At 52.1% G+C, this 22,420-nt stretch overlaps 1 long non-coding RNA gene across 3 annotated transcripts; it reads left to right on the top strand.

Moving 5' to 3' along the window:
- The first annotated feature begins 1,202 nt into the window (after nt 1–1,202).
- LOC105101614 (uncharacterized) lies at nt 1,203–21,231 on the top strand. 3 transcript variants are annotated; one of them, XR_010379216.1, is made up of 4 exons: nt 1,203–1,274; nt 11,863–12,054; nt 18,578–19,038; nt 19,766–21,231. It is a non-coding gene; the product is annotated as an uncharacterized LOC105101614 (long non-coding RNA). The 3 variants fall into 3 exon arrangements; XR_010379215.1 differs by lacking the exon at nt 1,203–1,274 and adding an exon at nt 11,152–11,208 and having other exon boundaries at nt 18,578–21,231; XR_010379214.1 differs by lacking the exon at nt 1,203–1,274 and adding an exon at nt 11,294–11,457 and having other exon boundaries at nt 18,578–21,231.
- Nucleotides 21,232–22,420: the final 1,189 nt, after the last annotated feature.

Here is a 22,420-nt window from a genome sequence, read left to right on the forward strand (position 1 = left end):
TACCAGAGAAATGCAAATCAAAATTACAATGAGGTATAACTTCACATCAGCCAGAATGGCCATCATCAAAAGTCCACAAGTGACAAATGCTGGAGAGGGTGTGGAGAAAAGGGAACCCTCCTACACTTCTGATGGGAATGCAGTTTGGTGCAGCCACTGTGGAAAACAGTATGGAGATTCCTCAAAAAACTAAAAATTGACTTACCATATGACTCAGGAATCCCACTCCTAGGCATGTATCTGGAGAAAAATATAATTTGAAAAGACATTTGCACCCCAATGTTCATAGCAGCACTATTTACAATAGCCAAGACATGGAAACAGCCTAAATGTCCATTGACAGATGACTGGATAAAGAAGCTGTGGTATATTTATACAATGCAACATTACTCAGCCATAAAAAAGAATAAGATAATGCCATTTGCAGCAACATGGATGGACCTGGAGATCGTCATTCTAAGTGCAGTAAGCCAGAAAGAAAAAGAAATACCATTTGATACCACTCATGTGGAATCTTTAAAAAATATATATATATAAAGGAATGTTTATTTACAAAACAGAAAAAGACTCACAGACAGAAAACAAACTTATGGTTACCAATGGGGAACAGGGTGGGGAGGGATAAATTGGGAGTTCGGGATTAGCAGACACTAACTACTATATATAAAATAGATAAACAACAAGATCCTACTATACAGCACAGGGAGCTATATTCAATATCTTGCAATGGCCTATAATGAAAAATATGAAAAGGAATACACACACACACATACACACACATAACTGAATCACTTTGCTGTACACCTGAAACTAACACAATATTGTAAATCAACTGTACTTCAATTAAAAAATTAAATTTAAATAAAAAATAGAAGTTCCAGAAGCAATGACTCTCTGGGGCCAGGCGTGGTGGTGAGGCCCTCACCAAGCACAGGTCATTCCAGCCCCACGGGGCCCCGGTGGGGACAAAGCCCCCCACTGTGACAACCCCCACCCGCTACCCACGGGAGGCAGATTCTCCTTAAACCCTCGGCGCACAAGGCCTCCTAGGTTGGCTCCTGGCCTCAGGGCCACGGCCTGGGTCCTTGACCCACCCTGCTCTCCTGGGTCAGGTGGGCAGCTGCCCTGCCCTCTCTGGCTCCCGAATCAAAGTTGAGCCTGACGCCCAGGTCAAGTGGCTGGACATGCGCTGCAAAGGACTCTGGGAAACCAGCAGCCGGCATCTTCCCCCTTTCTCTCCCAGAGGTGGTCTTGTCTCCTGAAAGACTCACAAGGTAGGTAATTGCTCCAAATGGGACAGGGGCTTGGATGATGCTGGCCGTGAAGAATGGCTCACTGGGGGAGGGGCGGGTGACTGGGCAGGTTTATAGATGCCGGAAGGATCAGACTGACCGGCTGCTAATTAATGGGTCCTTTTCCATCTGAAAGAAGGCTGTTACAGGCATACCTCGCCACTCTGCATTTTTGTGTGACAGGAGATTTTTTTTTCAATCAGTGGCTTATTTTATCTGCAGGTGACACAGAAGTAGAGGGGACGCTAATACATTCAGGGGCAAAATCAGAATCACAAAAGCTCTCTGAAAGTCCAGATCAGACAGCCCGAATCACAAGACAGAGTCTATCTGTAAGTAAATGGCAGCTCTGTGTTCAGGTTTTCAAAACCCAACCACTCAAATATGTCGTTGCTGTGAAGAAACAAGCCATCGTTTAATGTGGTTCCCAGGACAGCTCATTAAACCCTGGACTGCGTGAATGGACGCATAGTGCTCAGAACAAAGCCGTCTGCCCCGCACGCAGCAGCCACAGCTGAGCCCCAAGCCAGACCCCCCAGCACCACGGTCCTCCAGGGGCCGGCCTATCAGAGATGCTCAGGGAACCTCGGGCAGCGGGCAGCTCAGCGCCTGGGAGGAGGAGGGACCTCGGAGGGAGGGCCAGGGTGTGGTCACCGGCTACCCAAACAGCCTGCACCTGGAGAAGGTGCGGTTTAGCCCACAGGTGTCGAGAGGCAAAACTGAGGCCGATCCAGCGAACTCAGGGCATCCTCAACAGCAGGAGGGCTTCTGCCTCCTCCATCCAGAGCTGGAGGAGCCTGGGGGTGGGGTAGAGGTCACAGGTACCTATCCCTGAAGCTGTTCAGGGGAGAGGTCGCAGCCAGCACACGGGGCACTGTGTTGGGGCCCCAAGCTAAGCTTAGATTAGATTAAGAGTAAGTGAACTTCTAACCTTTTTCTTTAGTGAGATACAGTTGGCACAGGACACCATATTCGTGTCAGGTGTGTGACCTAGTAACTCGTGTGTGTTGTGACCTCGTCACCACATTGTCTAGTTAACATCCTTTCCCACACGGTGGAATTTTTGTCTTGGGATAAGAACTTTTAAGATCCTCTCTCTGAACCACTTTTGAATATGTAAGGATCATTAAAACAGTCCTCACGCAGTGCATCACATCTCAGGACTTACATATTTTATAACTGGAAGTTTGACCCCCTGTCCACTGCCCCTCCACACTGTTGGCACCACCAATCTGTTCTCTGTATCCAAGAGCTGACGGTTTTGTTTGTTTGTTTTTAGATTCCACATGTAAGTGAGATCATATGATATTTGTCTTTCTCTGACTTACTTCACTTAGTATAATAATCTCCAGGTCCACCCATGGTGCTGCAAATGGCATTTCATTCCTTTTTATGGCTGAGTAGTATTCCATTGTATAAATACACCACATCTTTATCCAATCATCTGTGGATGGACACTTAGGTTGTTCCCATGTCTTGGCTATTGTAAATAGTGCTGCTGTGAACACTGGGGTGCATGTGTCTTTTCAAATTAGAGTTTTTATTTCTTCCAAATAAATACCTAGGTGTGGAATTCCTGGGTCACATGGTAGTTTTATTTTTAGTGTTTGAAGGAACCTGCATACTGTTGTCCACAGTGGCTGCAACAATTTACGTTCTCACCAGCAGTGTAGGAGGCTCCCTTTTCTCCACACCTCTGCCAGCCCTAGCTACTTCTTATCTTTTTGATGATAACCATCTGGCAGACGGGAGGGGATACCTCCTTATTGCTTTGACTTGCGTTTCCCTGCCGATCAGTAATACTGGCCATCTTTTCCTGTGCCTGTTGGCCATCTGTGTGTCTTCTTTGGAAAAATGTCTGTTCAGATTTTCTGCCCGTGTATTCCTTGGGTTGTTTGTTTTTGCTGTTCAGTTGTATGAGTTCTTTATACATCTTGGATAGTAACCCCTTATCTCCCTCATCTTACAGATGTAAAATCTGCAGGTGTTCTCTCCCACTAAGTAGGCTGCCTTTTCATCGTGTTGATGGTTCCCTTTGCTGGGCAGAACCTTTTCGTTTGAGGTATTCCCACTTGTTGATTTTTGTTTATAACTTTCAAGTTTAAGGTTCTACTTTTTACGAAAATATCAGACATTACAAAGGTAATACGACCAGCTCTAATGCACATGTGAGCATTTTAAAAGTTTTTTTAATATAAAAAAAAATGCAGAGATGCTTTGTGGCTGACCCAAGGAAGACAAAGTTTGCTCAGGAGTGTGGGTGGGAGTGGAGCTGCTGCGGGCGGGTTGATGGGGGCTCCTCGCTCAAGGATTCAGGACGGAGCCAAGGCTGTGGCCCCAGGGGCTGCGTGTTTTTCTGGCCGCCACACCAGCCATCAAGCTGTTCCCCAAAACAACCAAAGCAGACGGCCGGCCACCTCTGACTGGCCCTGTGGGACCCGTGGGCCGCGCCAGCTTCCAGTGCGGCCGGGAGAGCGGCCTCATTTCACCTGCGGCGTCGGCCACGCTTTGATGTCAGTGACGCAGGAACCATTCCGGCCACGCAGGCCTGGGAGCCCGGCTTCCCTGGTGGGGCGGGGCCGCGCTGCAGTTTCCCAGAGAAAGAAAACAAGGACGTTTTGCTCCAGGGCACTTGGGGAACGGCGGGCTGGGCCTCTCACCCACACGGAGGCCTAGCTCGGGAGCCAGGCGCCAGCGGAGCACGGGGCGGGCGGAGGCCCCTGCCGGCAGGGGCGGGTCCCGCGGGGGGGCGCCGCAGGACGGGACGGGTGTAGCGCGGTTACGTTGTAGTTTTCTGCTTCCAAGGTGACAGGTGAGGGGGGCGGAATAAAGAAGCAGAGGCTGCACTACTTGCATCATCTCTCATCAGGACACACCGTGGGGACTACCACTGTTAGGATGACGTTGGCGGGCAGTGTTCGTGTCTCCGTGACCCGCAGAAGAGACCGGTGGTTTCTCCCTGCCGAATGTGTCCCCAAAGCGTTCAGGGAGGCCAGAGGAGCACGCCGATGAGGGCGGGTTCCTGGAAGTTCAGAGTACTCGTGTGTGTCTGGGGCAGGTGCCCCGAACCACGCCCCAGCAGGCAGGCGCATCCTCAGCCTGCGAGGCAGCCTCGTGGTCGGCACCTTGCGGGTCGGGGGCGGGGGGGGGGGGGTCCGATGTGCCCTTGCGCTTCAAACCTATGGAAATTAAGCCCTTGTCGGTCGCATCATTTGCAAATACTTTCTCCCATTCCATAGGTTGCCTTTTTGTTTTTTTGGATGGTTTCCTTTGCTGTGCAAAAGCTTCTAAGTTTAACTGGGTCCCATTTGTTTATTTTTGCTTTCATTTCTTTTGCCGTGGGAGACTGACCTGGGGCAGCGGCGCTGAGATTTAAGTGAGAGAGTTTTGCCTGTGTTTTCTTCTAAGAAGTTATGGTGTCTTGTCTATTGAGATGATTGTGTCATTTTTTTGTCCTTTCTCTTGTGGGTGTGGTGTATCACATTGTTGATTTGCGTATGTTGAACCGTCCTTGTGACTCTGGAATGAATCCAACTTGATCACAATGTATGATCCTTTTCATGTGTTGTTGAATGTAGTTTGCTAATATTTTGTTGAGAATTTTTGCATCTGTGTTCATCAAAGATGTCGGCCTATTATATTTTTTCTGGTAGTATCTTTGTCTGGTTTTGGTATCAGGATGATGGTGGCTTCATAGAATGAATTTGGGAGTGTTTCCTCCTCTTTAATCTGTCGGAAGAGTTTGAGGATCTTTGTACTCTTGGTGGACTTCCCCAGCAAAGCCATTGGTCCTGGACTTTTGTTTGCAGGGATTTTTTTTATTATTACAGATTCTGTTTCACTTCTAGTGATTGATTTATTCAAATTATCTGCTTCTTCTTGACTCACCTTTGGCAGGCTGTGTGTTTCTAGAAACGTGTCCATTTCTTTTTGGTTGCAGTACGACCTTAAAAATCTCTCTCTGGTCGAGTCTTCCCCCACAGTAAAGCCTGGGACTCCTATGCTTTGATGGAAGGACGTTAGGAGGTCTGGCTTTGGGGTGCTTCGAGAGCCGAATGTTCAGTCTTATTTGTTCCAAAAGTCCTGGCAGCTTGGTACCGTGAACTCATTGGCACATTGGCCCAGTCTGTCTCAGGGCTGGCACCGCGTGGTGAGGGTGGCAGGGACAGGCGGTGGGGTGGAATGGGGACCCGCAGGCACGGGAAGGACTCTCGCAGACTGTCCCTGATGATGCAGCGGGAGGAGGGGGTGCTCCTGACGAAGGGGGAACTGTCGGGGGCCCTCAGACAGCACAGCCCCAGGGAGAGTGGGCTCATTTCTCCCACAGAGAAGTGGGTGGGAGCCATTCCCAAGGGCCTGCGCCGTGGACTGGCTGCTGACCGATTTCAGAGGCTCGAACATCAGAGGCGGGTTTGCTTCGGTTTGTTGAAAGGTGCTTTATTGGGAGGATTTCCACTTCGGGTCTGGCTGCAGGGCAGCGTCCCGTCTTTCCCCGTCTCCTTGCAGAGTCTAAAGCCCACAGGTTCCCAGGCCCTGTCCTTTCAGCGGGATTGCCCGTGTATCTAGTCTTGAGAGCTGGTGCAGCGCAGCATTGCTGTGTGGTGGCTGACACTGTGTTTCCAACATGGGTCTGAGTGCAGGATGTGGCAGGGGGCAGAGGAGATGTCCGTCAGCTTTGGGAAATGCTGGGTTTCCCAGAGCATAAGTCGTAAACAGACTGTCATGAGCTCTCAGAAGGAGGCTCTCGTTGGCTTGTCCGAAGGAGGGGACAGGAAACTGGAAAGCTCTGGGGAGCCGGGAGGGACTGTCACTGGGGACTCTTTCCCACCTCCCTCGGTCCCACAGCCCTGAAGGAGATGGTGGTGCCCAAGATGCACAGCTGTGGTGTGTTTGCTCGGAAAGGCACCATGGGGTAAGTGACATGGTGGCCCCGTCCTCGGAACCAAGCCAGGCTCAGAGGCACGAGGTGGGCTGGATGTGGAGGAGATTCCTCTGTCACCGTGCTGGGTTACACTTCATCGTCGACACGGGAGCGCGTCTGGTGGGCCTGCGGCTTCCCAGGCTGGCGGTGGCCTTGCGAGGACTGTTATAGACACACGGGACCCACATCCTGCAGAGAGAATGCCTACCTCCCCCTCTGTCCCATGACCTCGAACATTCCAGTCACCACCATGGCCTTTTGTTCTTGGAGGAGACTGGAACTTTGGAAAGTGGGGTCACTCCATTGCTTCTTGAAGGTCATCTTCCCAGACTTGCCTGACCCTCAGAATCTCAGTCGTGTTTTGCACATCTGTTTTTTGAAGTTTGTTTTTTTAATTATAAGCTACTGTGTTTCAAGCTTACAGAGTGCAGAAAATAACATAATAGGTCACCAAGTACCCACCATCCAGATTTAACCAATACTAACATTTTGCCCCATCTGTACTGAACATTTTTTAAGATTGCAGGTGGAATTAAAACCCCTGCATATCTGCTTTTGGTAGATGGCAAAGTGTAGTAAGTAAGTTCAATTCTAGTAGGTTGCTGGTTTCACACATCAGCTTCCTCTGAGCCTCCAGGGGATGGACTGCGTGGATCTGCGCAGAGCAGCGAAGCGCAGGGGTGAAGCACTCGCCTTGGTACGGATCCTCTCAGACTTCCATCATGTACGTTCTCCCACCAGCTTGTCGGATGTCTGCACGACAGCGCCCATCCCAAAGGCAGGACCCCCCTGAGTCCAGGAGTTCCAGGGGTAAAAGAATACACCGAGCTGCTCGCAGTGTTGCCCCATTTAATAAAAAGGTCACTAAATATTTTCGGAAAATTAAACAACTCTTTAAACGATGTTCAAAAACTTTCCATGTCCACATCAGCTGAAGTCCTGGAAAGCCAGGGTTCACCTGCCTCTTCTTATGGCCACTGCAGGATCCAGGCTTCACAGGGAGACAGTGCTTCTCGATGCTAGTCCTGGATTTCCTGTTCGATTCATTTCCACCAGGCTGTCCGGGGCATGTTTCAAGCTCCAAAGTTCTGGAGGAAGCTCATGCTCTTCCTGACTAATTGCACCATCTTTGCAGTTTCTCTGTTTTTCCATGGAAGTCATTGCCGTTCTTGCAGCCATGTGACCCGGCCTCAGGTGCCGCCTTTGTCCTCCACATCCGGGTTCTCCCCTCAAAGTGTTTCTCACTTCTCTTTGCTCCTTTCCAGTCCCTCAGCCGCTGTTCAGATTGGGTGTTTCTCACTGTCTGGTGCGGCCACTGCAGCCTGTTTTGCCTTTTCTCCTCCTCCTCCTTTCAACCTGCTTCCAGCGCCAGATTATCCTCCAAAAGAAGCATCCTGGGCCATTCTGCTCAAAATAATTCAGTGGTTCCCCCAGCTTACCAAAGATCAGCTTTCTACCCAGGACCCCCCGTGTTTGCCATAGTCTTCTGTATCTGCTTGTACATTTCTGTATGTGATGCCTCACAGAAACCTCGGTCCCGGGTGCACAGCACACTTGCCCTCTCTGATCCCCTGAGTCCTCTTCACCCATTTTGTTTGCCTGAGTCTTCCTTTCCCTCCATCATTAAACTAACCATCCTTCATTGGGTACCGACTGTGAACCCAACTCTGTGTCAGGCTCAAAGTACAGCAGTGAACAAGACAGAAATGACCCCTGCCTGTACAAACCTTACAACCCAGTGGAGAAAACAAAAGAATAAATGAAATCTAGAAATCCCACTCCTGGGCATAGATCTGGAGAAAATTCTAATTAGAAAAGACACCTGCACCCCAATGTTCACAGCAGCACTATTTACAGTAGTCAAGACACGGAAACAACCTAAATGTCCATTGACAGATGACTGGATAAAGAGGTTGTGGTATATTTTACAATGGAATACTACTCAGCCATAAAAAAGAATGGGATTTTTGCCATGTGCAGCAACATGGAAGGACCTAGAGATTATCATACCAAGTGAATCAGACAAAGACAAGTTTTGTCACTTACATGATGTCACTTACATGTAGACTCTTAAAGAAATGACACAAATGAACTTATTTACAAACCAGAAATAGACTCTCAGACATAGAAAACAAAGTTATGGTCACCAAAGGGGAAAGTAGGGAATGGATAAATTCGGAGTTTAGGATTTGCAGACACTCACTACTGTATATAAAACAGATAAATAACAGGGTCCCCCTGTAGAGCACAGGAACTGTATTCAATACCTTGTAATAACCTATCATGGAAGAATCTGAAGAAAAACACTCATGACTGAATCACTTTGCAGTAAGCTGAAACTAATGCAACATTGTAAATCAACTCAACTTCAATCATTTAAGTTATTTACTTAATTTAAAAAGAATCCGCAGGCAGTCAGCTCACCAGGCCATGCAAGAGGGACCGTAGTGAGGAAGGTGGGGACCCCAGACCCATACTCCCTAGGGAAGAGGCGCACAGACAGGCTCTGGCTGTTGTTTATGACAGATAGCAGGGGCCAGGGCAGAGGACAGGAGGGTCTGCAGCCCAGAGAGCCGTCCTGCTCGGCCCCACCCGGCCTCTGCTCCCAGGCCTCCTTGTGCAGATGGGCGGTGCACTGTGCCAGCACAGACCCAAATTCTGACCCCGGTCCTGCTCACACGAGTGTGTAAATGACCACACTTTAACTCCCCCGGTCTTGCTAAGCGTCCACCTGGTACTCTGCGCAAACACTAACTCTGCACGAGAGATCACTCACTCAGTGGGTGTTTATTAAGTGTAAGACCCAAGTGCCCTTCTCGGCAATAAGGATGCGAGTGTGAGTGTGGTGGAAGTCCTGGCTCGTAAGGTCTAGTCAGGAAAGGCGGGCCGCCAGCGAAGTGAGTATGTAAACTGTGCACGATACTGTGGGGCGGGGGTGGTGAAGGTCAATCCTACAGAGAAAATAGATCAGAGAGGAGATAGTGTGGAGGGATTATAATTTTATTTATTTTTGTTCACTCTTTAACTCAACTCATGGATTAAGCAGCTTTGCAGGCCCCAGGGATGCGGCAGAGCAGCCTCCTCCATGGAGCTGCGTTCCAGGAGGCAGAGGGACAAGAAACAAGGTGAAAATCGAAAGATAGAGAGATGCCAGTGCAAAGAGGGGGAGTGATGGGGAAAAGGAGGGGTGTCCAGAGACTAGACAGGAGGCCACTGAGGAGCGACAGCTGGTTAGAGACGGGGGAGATGAGGAAGCAGGCGGTGGGGACACAGCGAGGGAGAGGATTCCAAGAAGCGAAGCTCACAGGTGCCCCCGTGGGACTGCCCGGCTGTGCTGGGGGAGGGAGGGGCAGCCGGGACATAGTGGGCTCTCACCAGGGCTCGGGCTGTCATTTGGAGTGATGCAGAGAGCCGGCTTGGAGCAGAGACGTGACCGGGTCAGACTTTGATTTGAACAGGGTGGCTCTGGTGCTGTGTGGAGAGCAATCTGAGGGGGGCTGGGGCAGAAGCTGGGGTGCCATGGGGAGGGGGCAGCTGCCACTCCAGGCACAGCATTGGGGCTTGGAGGAGCAGAGGGCTCTGGGTACGCCTTGGAGCAGGACCCGTGGTGGGTCAGGGGTCCGGTGCCAGAGGGAGGGGAGCAGCTAGAAGCAGAGATCTGCTATTCCGGGGCTGGGGGGCACTCTGGGGAACCCAGGAGTTCCTGGGTTCGTGTGAGTTTAATGTAGGGTGATCCAGTGAGGTTTCCATGAAAGGAGTTGCCCAGTAGAGACTTGAAGGAGATGAAGAAAGAAGCTCGGGTGTTTGAGCAGCAGACGCAGTCAGGCGGGCTCAGCACAGCCAAGCCCGCTGTCGTCCTGAGGTCTTCTGCCTCCAGGGCCCGTGGCTGGCGCACACACGTCCTTACCTCCGGTAAGGCGGACCTCCGGTCCTGAGACTTATCCGTTGCTAAATGGTATTTGCTGAAAGTATGAGAGAAAGGAAGAAACTTAACCAGTAACGGACTGCTCCAACCACCATCCCTTCCAAGGGGAGCTCCCGGCCAAGACGCTTGGGATCTGGGGGAGGGGCTGGAGGTCTGGGGGCAGTGGGTCTCCAAGGATGGTGCCCCCTGCAGCAGAATCAGCGGGGACGGTGGTAAAATGCGCCTTCCTGGACCCTTCCCCAGACCTCAGTCTGGGTTTCTAGGGGAGAAGCTGGGACCTCTCGGTTACAGACTCATTGAGGATCCTTCTGACGCTGAAATGTAAGAGCTACTGACGCTAAAGGAGATGACACGATGGACACTTTTCCCTGGAGCCGGGTCGTGTCCAGCCGTGAGGTGGGGAGTGACAGCCGCTCGGTGATTCTGTGATCACGCGTGCTCACCACCTAATCAAGTCGCCACGGTTGAGTTAGAACCTGGTGGTTCACGTCCACACGCGTCGTCCCCACGGTGACAGCATCAGCAGGACGGGCCCCTTGCCGGACACCTCGCAGCTGAGCTCTGCAGCTGGGGAAGAGACGGAGGGCACAGAAAGGCCAAGTCCCGTTACTCCCGGGGTTTTCACACTGTGACCACGAGCCCATCCCACTCTCGGCTATAATGGAGGAAAAGCACTTTCTCTTCACACTGTGTTGTAAGCAGGACTGAAAGTCACACGCTAACCTTGGACACTGTATTTCGTGAGCCTTTATGGCCTGTCTTCCAAGGCCAGGAAACCATCAACCCCAGGAGGGCAGTGCTGGGTGGCTCACGGCTCCCCCCAGTGCCTTCGGTGCCCGGCACGCAGTAGTCACTTAAAAGATAACTGGGGATGGACGAATGACCCCACTCCGCCTCCTGACGTGAAGGACCCAGCGTGCACACATCCTGTCTGCCGGCTGTCACTGTTTCCGTGGTTTCCTCCCACCAGGGGGCCACCCCCCAGATAAGTCCATGCAGTTTCCACTTACGATGTAACTTTCTGGTGACCCCATAAAGAATTGGCAGGAATTCTCGGAAAGGAAGATACGGTAATTGTTCTTGTGGGGATCGCGGAAGGATCCGTTTCACATTCTTCATCCTTCCAGATGGGCTTTTGTCCCCAGGGCGGTCATTCCAGAACCGTTCTCAGCCTTAAGTTTGCTCCAAGAAATAAAAATAGTGATTTAGGGCTCAATCGCTCCCACAAGAGACTCCCCTGTTTCAGGGGGCAGAGTGGGGAGGAGGCAGAGGAGAAGGCCACTGGGAAGCAGGGGGCTGCTGCCCACAGGGCCCTTTGGGTCAGTGAGACGCTGTCTGCCGGGTCTCTCTGGAGGGTGAGGGCGTGGAGGGCCGGGGGCCGGGCCGGAGATGGAACCGTCCGCGTGGTCAGGCAGCTCAGGACACTTTGAGCAGCCCCGGATGCTGGATGCCGGCACACTGAGGTTGGAGTGGGTGTGGGCCCATCCCACCCTTCTACCAGGATGGCCTTCAGATGCCAAGGCTCGTGTCCAGGGCTGCTTTGTGAGCTGGTTGGGGCACTGTACTCCTGAGGTTTGATTGTATTTCTTGAGCTTTTACTGGGCTAACATATGAATGCTTTCAGCAAATAGCTACGTGTCTGCCTCTGTGCTGGGTGCTGGAGATGCGGCCGTGAGCACGGGTGGGAAGGAAGGACCACTAATCAGTGGAATCTTGTTTTGCAGCCTCGGATTCCAGACCTGCTGGTCTGTTTCTCCCAGGCCTGTTGTTGTGTTCAAAGCGGGTGCTTTCACGGTCACTGGATCAGAGTGAATTCTTCAGGACGGCTCAGGGCAGCCCCTGTTCTAAGGATGTAATGACCTAACATGCGATTGAAAACCAGCCTGTCAGGCGCACACCAAGCTCACGGATTCCAGGTGAGCTGACGGGATGGGCCCTCCTGTGCAGAGTGATCAGAGTGGCCTGGCCCTTCGTCCCTGCTCTGCGGCCAGGGCCCCACCATGACCCGGCGGGACATCCGCCCTTGGCTCCCACCACAGATGGAGTGAGACCCAGTGCCGCCCCCCAGGGCGCCCGCCTGGGATCCGCTCCTGCTCCGAGTCCTGCCGGCTCCTCTAGACGCTTGTTCTGGCCTCAGAGTCGGCCTGGGACCTGCGCCGACCACCTGGCTGAGGGAGCCCGTTCTCATCCCGCTGGCTGGGGTCCTGCTCTCTAGAGCAGGTGCTGGGAGCGGCTCAGCTCATTGTTCGTTCGATGACAGATTGTTATGCATCTCCCCTGCTAGAATGTCAGTCCCTTGAGACTAGGAAAGGGGTGGCGTCGGTAAATACTCGTGGGGTGAATTAATATGCCCTCTTCCCTAGACACCTGCGGGCTCTCTGGGGCTTCGGCCACTCTTGCCAGGTTGCCAAGGGTCGGACAGCTCTTCTGAGATCCTACCCAGAAACGTGGTCTGGACACAGAGACCAGCACCCAGTCATAATATTTTATTTAATATTCTTTTGTTAAATTGACTTGAAGGAAATCGGCCCCAGACCAGTAACTGGGAAGATTGCATGTGACCCATGTAATTGAGGGGGCCAGACAGCGGGCCAGGGAGATGCGCTCTCAGCGGCTGCCTCCTGGAAGAGCAGTGTCACCCAGGTCCCCTTTCCTGGGACAGAGGGCTGCGGCGGAGCCCGGGAGCTGCTGGCACCCGGACAACAAGTGTCATGGGCAGGCTGGTGGAGCATGGTGGAGGGACGGCCCGATGACATCGTGCTGAGACAGGATGCCGGCAGCGCTGGGTCCCCCTGCTGTGCGCGTAGTAGCTACACTGGCTCGAGTGACAGCCCCTCTGTTTAAAACTGACAAGGAGAAAACACAAGTTTGTTTTCTGTGCCACACATGACCCCAATGCTTGGCAGCTGGTTAAAATCCCTGTTTCCCTGGTCCAGATTTAGCGCCTGTGAGGATGCGGTGGATAGAAGTCTCTCCACCTCTGCCCTCCGGCTGCTGGCCCTGCTTGCGTTTCTTTTTGTACAGTCTTTCTCTTCTGTCCCTCTGACGCACAGCGTCAGTGACATGTCATTGTCCCTGATGCTCCGAGCTGGAAAGCGTTCGCTCTTCTGTAGCACAGAGACATGAAGGGCCCTTCTGCCTGAGTCCAGTCCTTTTAATGACTTAAGGCTGAAGAGTGTTTTTTCTCTGTGGAATGACCCTCAACAAAAAAGGATTGTCCACGACCAGGAATTTGAGAGCTTTCTAATCCTGCCGGAATGGGGAAATTCTAAGTGAGTTTTACATCCGGAGAGAGTCTCTGACGGACACTGAGCCGAACGGTCCTGTCGCTGGCCCATGGGAAGAAGACTGACTGCACTGTGAGAGTGTTTGTCACATGAGTGACACCCCAGTGACAGCGCCCTTCCCCCCGCCCGGGAGAGTGGTCCAGCCCTGCTCTCACCCTCTCCCGCGTCTCTTCCTGATCCACATGGACAGCGACCAGCGGCTGAGCATCCCTGCTGGGCGGCTGTGGCCTCAGAGCCTCTCGCTCGTGCTGAGAAATTGCCTGGAGGGGAACTCAGGGCCACCTGGCTGCTCAGATGCTGCCGTCACCCCGCTCAGGGGTCAGCACCCCAGGCAGGGTGTGAAATTCTCTCACGCCCAACAAACCCCAGAGACACCCCTCCTACGGGTCGTAGGAAAGCTGTTTCTGACCCAAGGGTCACAAAATTACTGTGAATTTTAATTGGCTGCCAAGTCACTGCTAATTCATCCGACTTTGGCAGAAAAAAATTAAGTGTTAAAGAAATGAATTTAGCAGGAAGAATTTTCTTTTTTAACATGAGCACAGTCAATCCTCGGCAGCTGAAAGTCTCACAGAGGGGGTGGTTCTGAAACATGGGGGGTAGGGTGCGTTCATTTCCAGAACCTTCTGCTTGAGGAAGGGTCTGGAAAACTGCAGGATTCATTCTGGATTATCCGTCTTTTTTGCTAACAGAGGGGTTATCTACTACTGCCCAAAACAGGCAAAAACAAATTCATGATGCAGTGAGACAAGGCAGAGGGACAGGGCACATAGGCCTGACACCCATTGCACATCCAATGAAACCAACACCAACCTGACCTGGGGCTGAGAAACTGAACCTCAGGTCCCTGACCTTGCTTCTATCCTGCAGTGTCCCTGACCTCCCCTCCTGTCCTGTGGGGTCCCAAACTTCCCTTCCCATCCTCCTGGGGTCCCCAGCCTCCCCTCTGTCCTGTGGGGCCCCCGATCTCCCTTCCTGTCCTCCTGGGGTACCTTCCCTCCCCTCCTGTTGTCCTGGGGTCCCTCCCCTCCTCTCCCATCCTCCTGGGGTCCCTCCCTCCCATCCTCCTGGGCTTCAGAGGAGCCATCTTTGTCCCTGCCCATTCCTCTCATTTCCTCCTTCCCCGGTTTTTCCCTGGCTTTCTCTTCTCATACTCACATTTTCTCTCTTTCTTTTCCTTGATGTCTATTACATATACACATTAGAATATGTTTAAAAATTCACAGTTGCATCATAAACGTCCACATATCTATCATGAAGTCGAGCATCCTTTCTGGGAATTTACGCTGTTTGACAGGTAATGTTGCTCTGTTCCCTCAACATACATTCCGGCCCCTGTACCCCTGTCTTCTTTTATTGTAGAGGTTAGAGAAAAAAATTCTCAGCTTTCCAGCCTCTGCAGTAGCGAGGTGGGGCCTGAGGAGTCCGGCTCCTGGTTGAAAACCTGCCTGCGGTTTCTCTGGCACAACAAGGCCATTTGAAAGGCTTTCCCTGGGAGACCTCGGGTGGGAGCCTCCCAGAGCTTGGTGCACGGCGGGGCTGCAGGCTCTCAGGGAGCCTGGTGCCTCAATTCCTAGGTCTCCTCCAGGGGGAACCTTGAAGACGCTTCCTCTCCAGGACTCAGCACTTCTGCATATCTGGCCCTTCTCCTGCACCTGGCCCCCTCCCTGCCCCGTTCCCCAAGTCCTTAACTCCAGCCTCCTGAGTGTGGTAGGTGCTTTCTGCACATCGCCTTGCGCTGGTGTCATTGCACTGGGTGATTGGAGGCTTCACTGTTACTCCTTGTGGCTTTCTTCGGCTGCTCTTTAACCCCTGACTGCTCAGTGCTCTCTCCCAGCCCAGCTGAGCTCCTGGCAGCCATGCCACACAATCTGGGGCCATTAAATCTAAGAGGAAGTCAGCTGAACGGCTTATGAGAAAGCTTTTGCTTTCCCGCTCAAGCAGGGAGTTGGGCATGGGAGACAAACCGCATTCAGCCTTCATCCTGCCTGGATGACAGATGTGATGGCTGGAGAGGCAGCAGCCATTGTGTGAACATAACATGAGAAGCCAACTCCTTAAAGATGCTAAGAAGAAAGGAGGCGAAGGAGCCTGGGTTTTGATCACACAGTTGAGCCACTCAGGTGCCTCTGCTTGTGCTTCTTCTTGTGCAAAGGCCAGAAACGTCTACAGTGATTTGAAAACATACCCACAAACTCTTTGACTCTTTCCCCATCAAAAGGTAAGGTCTAATTCTCCTAATTCACTGCCTTTAGCTTGTTGCTCCTAATAGAATACAGCAAACAGGATGTGGAGGCCAGGCTGTAGGCATGTTACAGCTCCTCTCTCTCTGTCTCTGTGTGTTTTGTGTGTGTGTGTGTATGTCTCTCCCTGCCTCTCTGTCTCTCTCTGTCTCTGTCTCTCTCCCTCTCTGTGTCTGTATCTGTCTCTCGCCCACTCTCTCTTTCTCACACACACACACAGCTGACACAGAAGAAGTCCAGAGACACTGCAGCCTCCTTGCTAGAGAGACTGTTGCAGAAAAAACGTGTTACAGCTCAGCTGTGACAGCAACCTGGATCCAGGGGAGAAACCAAGCAGCACTCAAGAGAGTTGGAGAACTCAGGTTTATTACGCCAGCAGGCACAGAGGAGTTAACACTCCACACTCTAAAACCCATACATAGCTTTACACAGGCTTTTATAGGCTGCCAGTTTACACTTAGCAACATCATATGCAAATAAGTTATAACAAAAGTTGACTAATTAGGAACAAACTTTGTAGAAATGGACCAATCAAGAGGGAGAGAAATAACCAATCAGGAGTGAGCTCCATGCAAATAAAGTACTACAAATGGACCAATCAGAAGTTAGGGAAATGGGCCAATCAGGAGGAAGAGAAATAACCAATCAGGAGTGAAGGAAATAACCAGTCAGAAGTGAGCTCAGGGAACCAATAGAATTTTAGGGGTAAGTAAGCCGGTTCAGAGGCAAAAAGTGAGATAGAGTCTGTGGGCCAGGGAACCAGATGGTGTTGGCAGGAGAGTAGTGGCCCTGCCTGGGGGTCCTGCGGGTCTTTTTATGGGGCTTCCCGCGTCAAGACCACAGGCTTCCCCAGAGCAGGATGCTGCAGCTGCTGACCGTCTAACGGCGGGGCGGGGCGGGGGAGTCGGGGGCACGCACGGGCTGGGGAGAGACGGCGGAATGCTGAGCGCTGGGATTTGGATTACTCGGGATCTAGCATGAAGCACTCTCGTGGGACGGGGGAGAGCAATGAACGCTGCTAATCGGCTCGCTCAGCGTCCTCCGTGACTGCAGGGTGCGGGCTCAGCTAGAAGGCAGAGGCGGTGATCTCTTTATTACGCATGAACCTATTTATCTGACTCACGTGGGCATCTGTGACCGGTTGGCCCGATGCCCGGACGTCCAGGGCGATGGCGCAGCGCGGGGTCTGGCTCTGCTCTCTCCTGTGCAGTGGGCTCCACCCCTTTTGGGACGTGGTGGCACCAGGTCTGGAAACACCAGTGAAATTATTTCATCATGGAGTATTAAACCTTGTATCAGGTATTCATCTGTGTTTCCAGAATTGGGTGGCCACCCTGCAGACGTGCTTTGGGAGTCTCTTTACCAAAACACAGCAACTCCAGCTTTCAGCCCATCCCCCGCCGCTGAGACGTGCCCGCCCCACGTGGGTGGGCTCCCAGGGACGCTGTTGTGTGACCGGCCGGCTGGCCTTGTTGGCTGAGCAGGAGGTGGACACTGGGTTCGTGTAGGATACTTCTCAGTGTCCTGTAGACGAGGATGAATCCGCTGTCACAAGGGGGACACGATCGACAAGCGCCTCCAGGCTGGCGCTAACAGCAGCACTGCCAGAGACACAGGGCGGCGCGTCCGTCCTGGCCAGCAGGCAGACTCCTCCTTCTGCTCCAAAGCTGGCCTTTTTTCTAATAGAAAAGCACTTCCCTGCAATACTGAGAAGAATCAGCTCGTTGAAACATGATTTCAAATCCACACACCCCAGCTGGTCTTCACTAAATGAAAAGCTGTCCTCCGGTGCCACAAGGATGTCGTCATCGGCTGTCCTTTGCCAAAACCAGCACCACCGAGTGTAAGCACGCAGGACGGCTTCCCCCCGCTGGCTCTGGGTACAGAGCCCCCCGACGGCTTTTTATCTGATGTTGTTTCTGGCGTTTTCTGTGGCGAGCAGAAGGGGGCAAAACGTGGCTTCTGACTTCCTGTACCTTATTAATGTCCTTTCTTGTTTATAGCTGGTAACTTCATAAAGCTGGGCGAAAAGTACGAAAAAATGGCAAAAGACTTTAAATCTAAACATTTAAGGAAAGAATGATGGAAAGAGAGAGATTCACAAGAAGAAGAGATTGGGGAGCAGGCGGATGAGCGAGTTCCCTCAGGGTGAGAGAGACCACTTACCCTGGAGCCGAGCCCGCCCCCTAGAATAGAGCAGGAAGCGGAGGGAGCCTGTGGGGCTGATGGAGCCAGGGAACGATGGATTGAAAGGATTTGACGAAACGAAGGCCGGAAAACTGGATTGCCCACTGCGAATGGGACCCGGATCTGCTTCTGTCGAATGTGAAGTATTAAACCTTCCTGGCTGTGTTGGCTCCGTTCGGAATCTGATGCAGCCTCTGGGTATAAAGACCAAAGTTCTAAACGCTCGTCGTGTGCCACCGTTAGTGCTCATAATCTATTATAGTTTATTATGTTTAATAAGGATTGTGTAATACATAACTATAACCGAATTATAGCTCATCCTGTAATCTGTTTTGAACACAGATGTAAGCCGCAACCCTGCCCCCCACCGTATATCTGGGGGGGTCCTTGCACCTCCAGGTAAGTCCTCTCTGAGTGACTACCTCGTGGTCTGACTTTCTGACTCGGGGCCGGCCGCTCGAAAGTCAACTCCTGAGAGGCAAGTGTTGGTGGAAAGGAAAGTTGCTTTTAATCAGAATGCTGGCCATCTGGGGAGAAGGCAGATGTGTGTCCCCAGAAACCATCCCGAAGGGTCTGCTTGACCATGAAGGGTTTTAAAGGGAAAATGGGAGGCAACCTCAGGTAATCGTGGAGATGGGGGTTAGGCCCGTCGCCACCCCCCACCACATGCAGACTTGTCGACGTCTTGTAATCTTTGCTCAGATGCCCTTTCGTTCATGCAGTCTGTCCGCAAGACCACGAAGGGGAAGCGTGGAAGCGACGTGGTCATCTGTTAAGTACGTACTCTCCATTCCTTCTTCTTTGATCCATGGAAAGAACCAACAGATGAGGCAAGGTATTGTGTGATCAAAGGGCCTGAGAGGTGTGTTTGTGCCCAGCTGAGTAGAGCGTGGGGGTGCCTGGTTTAAATGTGGTGACAACGTTGCTGAAGCGACAAGACTGCTGAGGGCGGTTTTCCGCAAAGAGCTGCTGCCACTAATGTCTGCTCTATGGGCCCCCAGGTCTGCGAGGACGGCAGTGGGGGAAGCACCTCTGACCTGGTCTCCAGTGTGGTGCCAGTCCCATCTCGGCCCCGGGAGCCACTGCCACCCCTTCAGTCACCGCCTCTGCGGGGAGAGGCTGAGCTGCACGCCCGCCCCCATCCTCCATCCGCAGAAAGACAGCTTCCTTCGTCTTATTAACGGTAACACATCCCAGCACTCCAGGAACTACAGACCTCATCCTGAAGCAGTCACGTTGCTTATCTGAATGAAAGACTGTTTCCTCCCCCTAATGAATGTGAACAGGGCCCCAGAGCCGAGGGCGAAATGTGGGAGTCCCGCTGGACTGCGCAGGGCGACCGTAGACAGATGACACGGTGACTCTTTTCTCGGGAATCTCCCGTGATCAGTGTGACAGGCGGGCACAGAGGTGGGACTCAGGAGATTTTGCTTTAATTATTCTGCCCGGAGCAGCAGGATACTTTGTTCTTTGCCAGCACCACCGCACGCTGATGCTTAAAGAGGCTTGAAAACGGGACCCTACCCGTGCTTCTCAACCTGTGGCAAACACAGCCTCCCTCATTTTACTTTATTTCTTATTAATTTGTTTTTATGGAAGCATAGTTGATTTACAGCATTGTGTTAGTTCCCGGTGTGCAGTATACTGATTCAATTACACATAGATAAATATTCTTTTTCAGATTCTTTTCCGTTATAGGCCATTACAAGATATTGAATATAGGTCCCTGTGCTGCACAGCAGGACCTTGTTTTTTATCTATTTTGTATGTAGTAGTTTGTATCTGCTAATCCCAAACTCCCAATTTATCCCTCCCCACCTTTCCTCCTTTGGTAACCATAAGTCTGTTTTCTGTGTCTGAGTCTGTTTCTGTTTTGTAAATAAGCTCATTTACGTCTTCTTGTTTTTTAGATTCCACATATGAGTGCTGTCACATATTTGGCCTTCTCTGTCTGAGTTACTTCACTGAGTGTGATCCTCTCTGAGTCCATCCCTGTTGCTGCAAATGGCATGATTTCATTCTTTTTTATCAGCTGCCTTCATTTTGCGGGCGGGAAACTGAGACCTAGACAGACGATTGCTCTCAGCAGGGGCTCTGAAGGCTCGTACCTCATCACAACTGATAGACCTTCATGTCTCTCCCTCCTCGACTGCTCTGATCATTGTATTTGAAAATCCACCATAAAGGGGAGAAATTCTCAGGAGGCTTTGAAGAAGGGGCCAACATCTTTAAGTTACAGTGAGGAGTGCATGCGTATGTGTGTATGTGCATGTGTGGACGTGAGTTTGAGGTCTGCATGGTTCGGGGTCTGGAGACCTAGGCTTGCAAAGACGGAGGCAGGGAGCATCCAGTGCAGGCGCTGGCCCCAGTCAGGTGCCCTGCAAGCTGCAGGCACGTGAGCTGAGCGGCAGAGAGGGGAGCTGGAGGGGGATGGAAGAAAAATCACCTAGAACACAGCTCTGCCTTCCAAGATGCGCTCGGAATATAATCTTTTCAAAGTTAAGGAAAAAGCCTGGCTCCTGGCTGATACAGGGCCCCCGTCTGAGTCCAGCCATTGCCCAGAGTGGCAGTTGAGAGCAAACTTTTCGTTTGGGGGTTTACCGCCAGGAAGCCCTCTGAGACCACAAGGAGGGTCCATGTATGCCCCTTTGCACTTTCTAAAAAACTAAATTGAGTCCCTTTGAAATCTGTAGATATGAGTCTGCTGAACTCCCCACAGGAAGAACTGAAAATTCTCAGGATTCTGGTTATTTATAGCCCGCATTCCATGCCTGCAGCACCAGGTTATCAGCGCTTCCCCGACGGGTGCTGGGTCCTGGATGACGTGCCTTACACTGTTTCTGCACGACTCAGCCACGTGACATCACCAGACTTTGCAGAATCCCCCAAAGTTCAGAGGAGAAAGGGAGGGAGCACCAAAATTACCAGGGAGAGTTCCTGGAATCAAGCTGTCTGTAAGAGTTGATCGTTTTAAGGGAATCCACTTAATTCCCTTAAATCATTTTGACTAACTCACTAGCTAGTTCAGCAAAGCAAGCAGCTTAACCCATTGACGATCGAATTGATTAACTGCTTTTGTTTGCGTTTCTTGTTTTTGTTTTTGTTTTTGACATAGTGTAGGCACAGCTCAAGTTAAGCAAACCTGACCATCTTTTCAATGCTTCCGGAATAGAAGCGAAAATGATTTACGAATGTGACAGTCCATGTGGAAAACAGAGCTTCATTAAAGAATTAGGTGGGATTAAATGGGTTAAGCTCACCAGAAAAAAGTTAAAATAAAAGGCTATTCTTGCCAGGGAATGAAGTCTCTGCAGAAGTGGTGTGGAGGGTCCCTCAGGGCCTCGGAACAATTAGCTCGCAGAAAATTAGAGGCAGCCTCGGTGCTTCTGGGGATTGAGACGTAAAAGGTGTCTCCCGTCCCCTGGGAACCCGGTCACCCCTCCAGCCTCTCCGTTGCGGGATGCTTGCCCCTGCAGGCTGAACCCAAACCCTTGGGAGTTAAAGACTTCACGTCAGAGAGAATCTGAGTAATTGGATTCTTGGAAGACATCACCTTTGTAAGATTCTGCTCCAGATGTAATTCCTGAGGTGTTTTCTGTCAAAAAAAAAAAAAATCCTAAAATAAACTCCCTTCTGACTGAGGAAAGGCAGGAAGGAAGGGGCTGGAGTTGAGGGAGGGGAGACACCTCACTGTCCCTTTTCCTGCGTCGTGCTCGGGACAGAGAGAGCCGGTGAGCAGGCCTTGAGGGCAGCTCCGGGGAAGAGGGAGGCGTGACGGTCCAGGGAGGAGCGGTGTCTCTGCGTCTGGAGGAAGTGGGGGTGAGGGGGGCGGGCCAGGTGGGAGAGCGATGCTCTCCCCGGACCTGCCCGTGTTAGGCCGGTGGGCATCCTGGGCCTGACAGAGGGTGGCCTGACGAGGGCACAGGGGGTGCGGAGTGTGCAGAGCTGGGAGGGAGGACCTGGGGGGTGACAGCCTCCCCACAAGGAGATGGTTCATTCCTCATCCGGGTCGAACACCAGACGTATCCTGGAGCGAGGTTCAGAGCGTGGTCTGCTGGACCAGCTGGTATGACGATTTGTCGTAGGGCGAGCCCCATCTTTGGGGAAATTGTCTCCATAAGCCCCCAGGAGGACCAGAGCCAGGGCCCGGTTGCAGAGGCCGAGCGGGCCGCCTTGTCTCCAGAGGACCAGGCCGGGGCTTCGGGAGAGGCTAGAATGGACCCCACGTGGGGGAGCGGATTTTGTTTTCTTTCTTGGAAATCAGTGAAGGTGGTCCCCAGGTGTGGGACCGGGAGGGCGTGGTTGTGGGGTCAGAAGGCAGGGGGTCCTCTGAGCTGGGAGGCCAAGGTCCGGCCCCCGCAGGACCCCCGAGGCCGGCCTGGTGCCCAGCTTCAGGATGGAGTAGAGCCGGGCATGGAGCGGGTGTGCCTGTTCCATCTTTTATTTCACTGGGACCCGACATCAGCTACACTGCGGAGAAAGCGCCCCACAGGCCCAGTTTCCACGCGTGGTATTTCGGGTTTTCACACGTGGCTAGAGACCACTCACAGCCTCCGGCCTCCCCA

This window comes from Camelus dromedarius, chromosome 36 (assembly GCF_036321535.1).
Source record: "Camelus dromedarius isolate mCamDro1 chromosome 36, mCamDro1.pat, whole genome shotgun sequence".
Classification (NCBI taxonomy): domain Eukaryota; kingdom Metazoa; phylum Chordata; class Mammalia; order Artiodactyla; family Camelidae; genus Camelus; species Camelus dromedarius.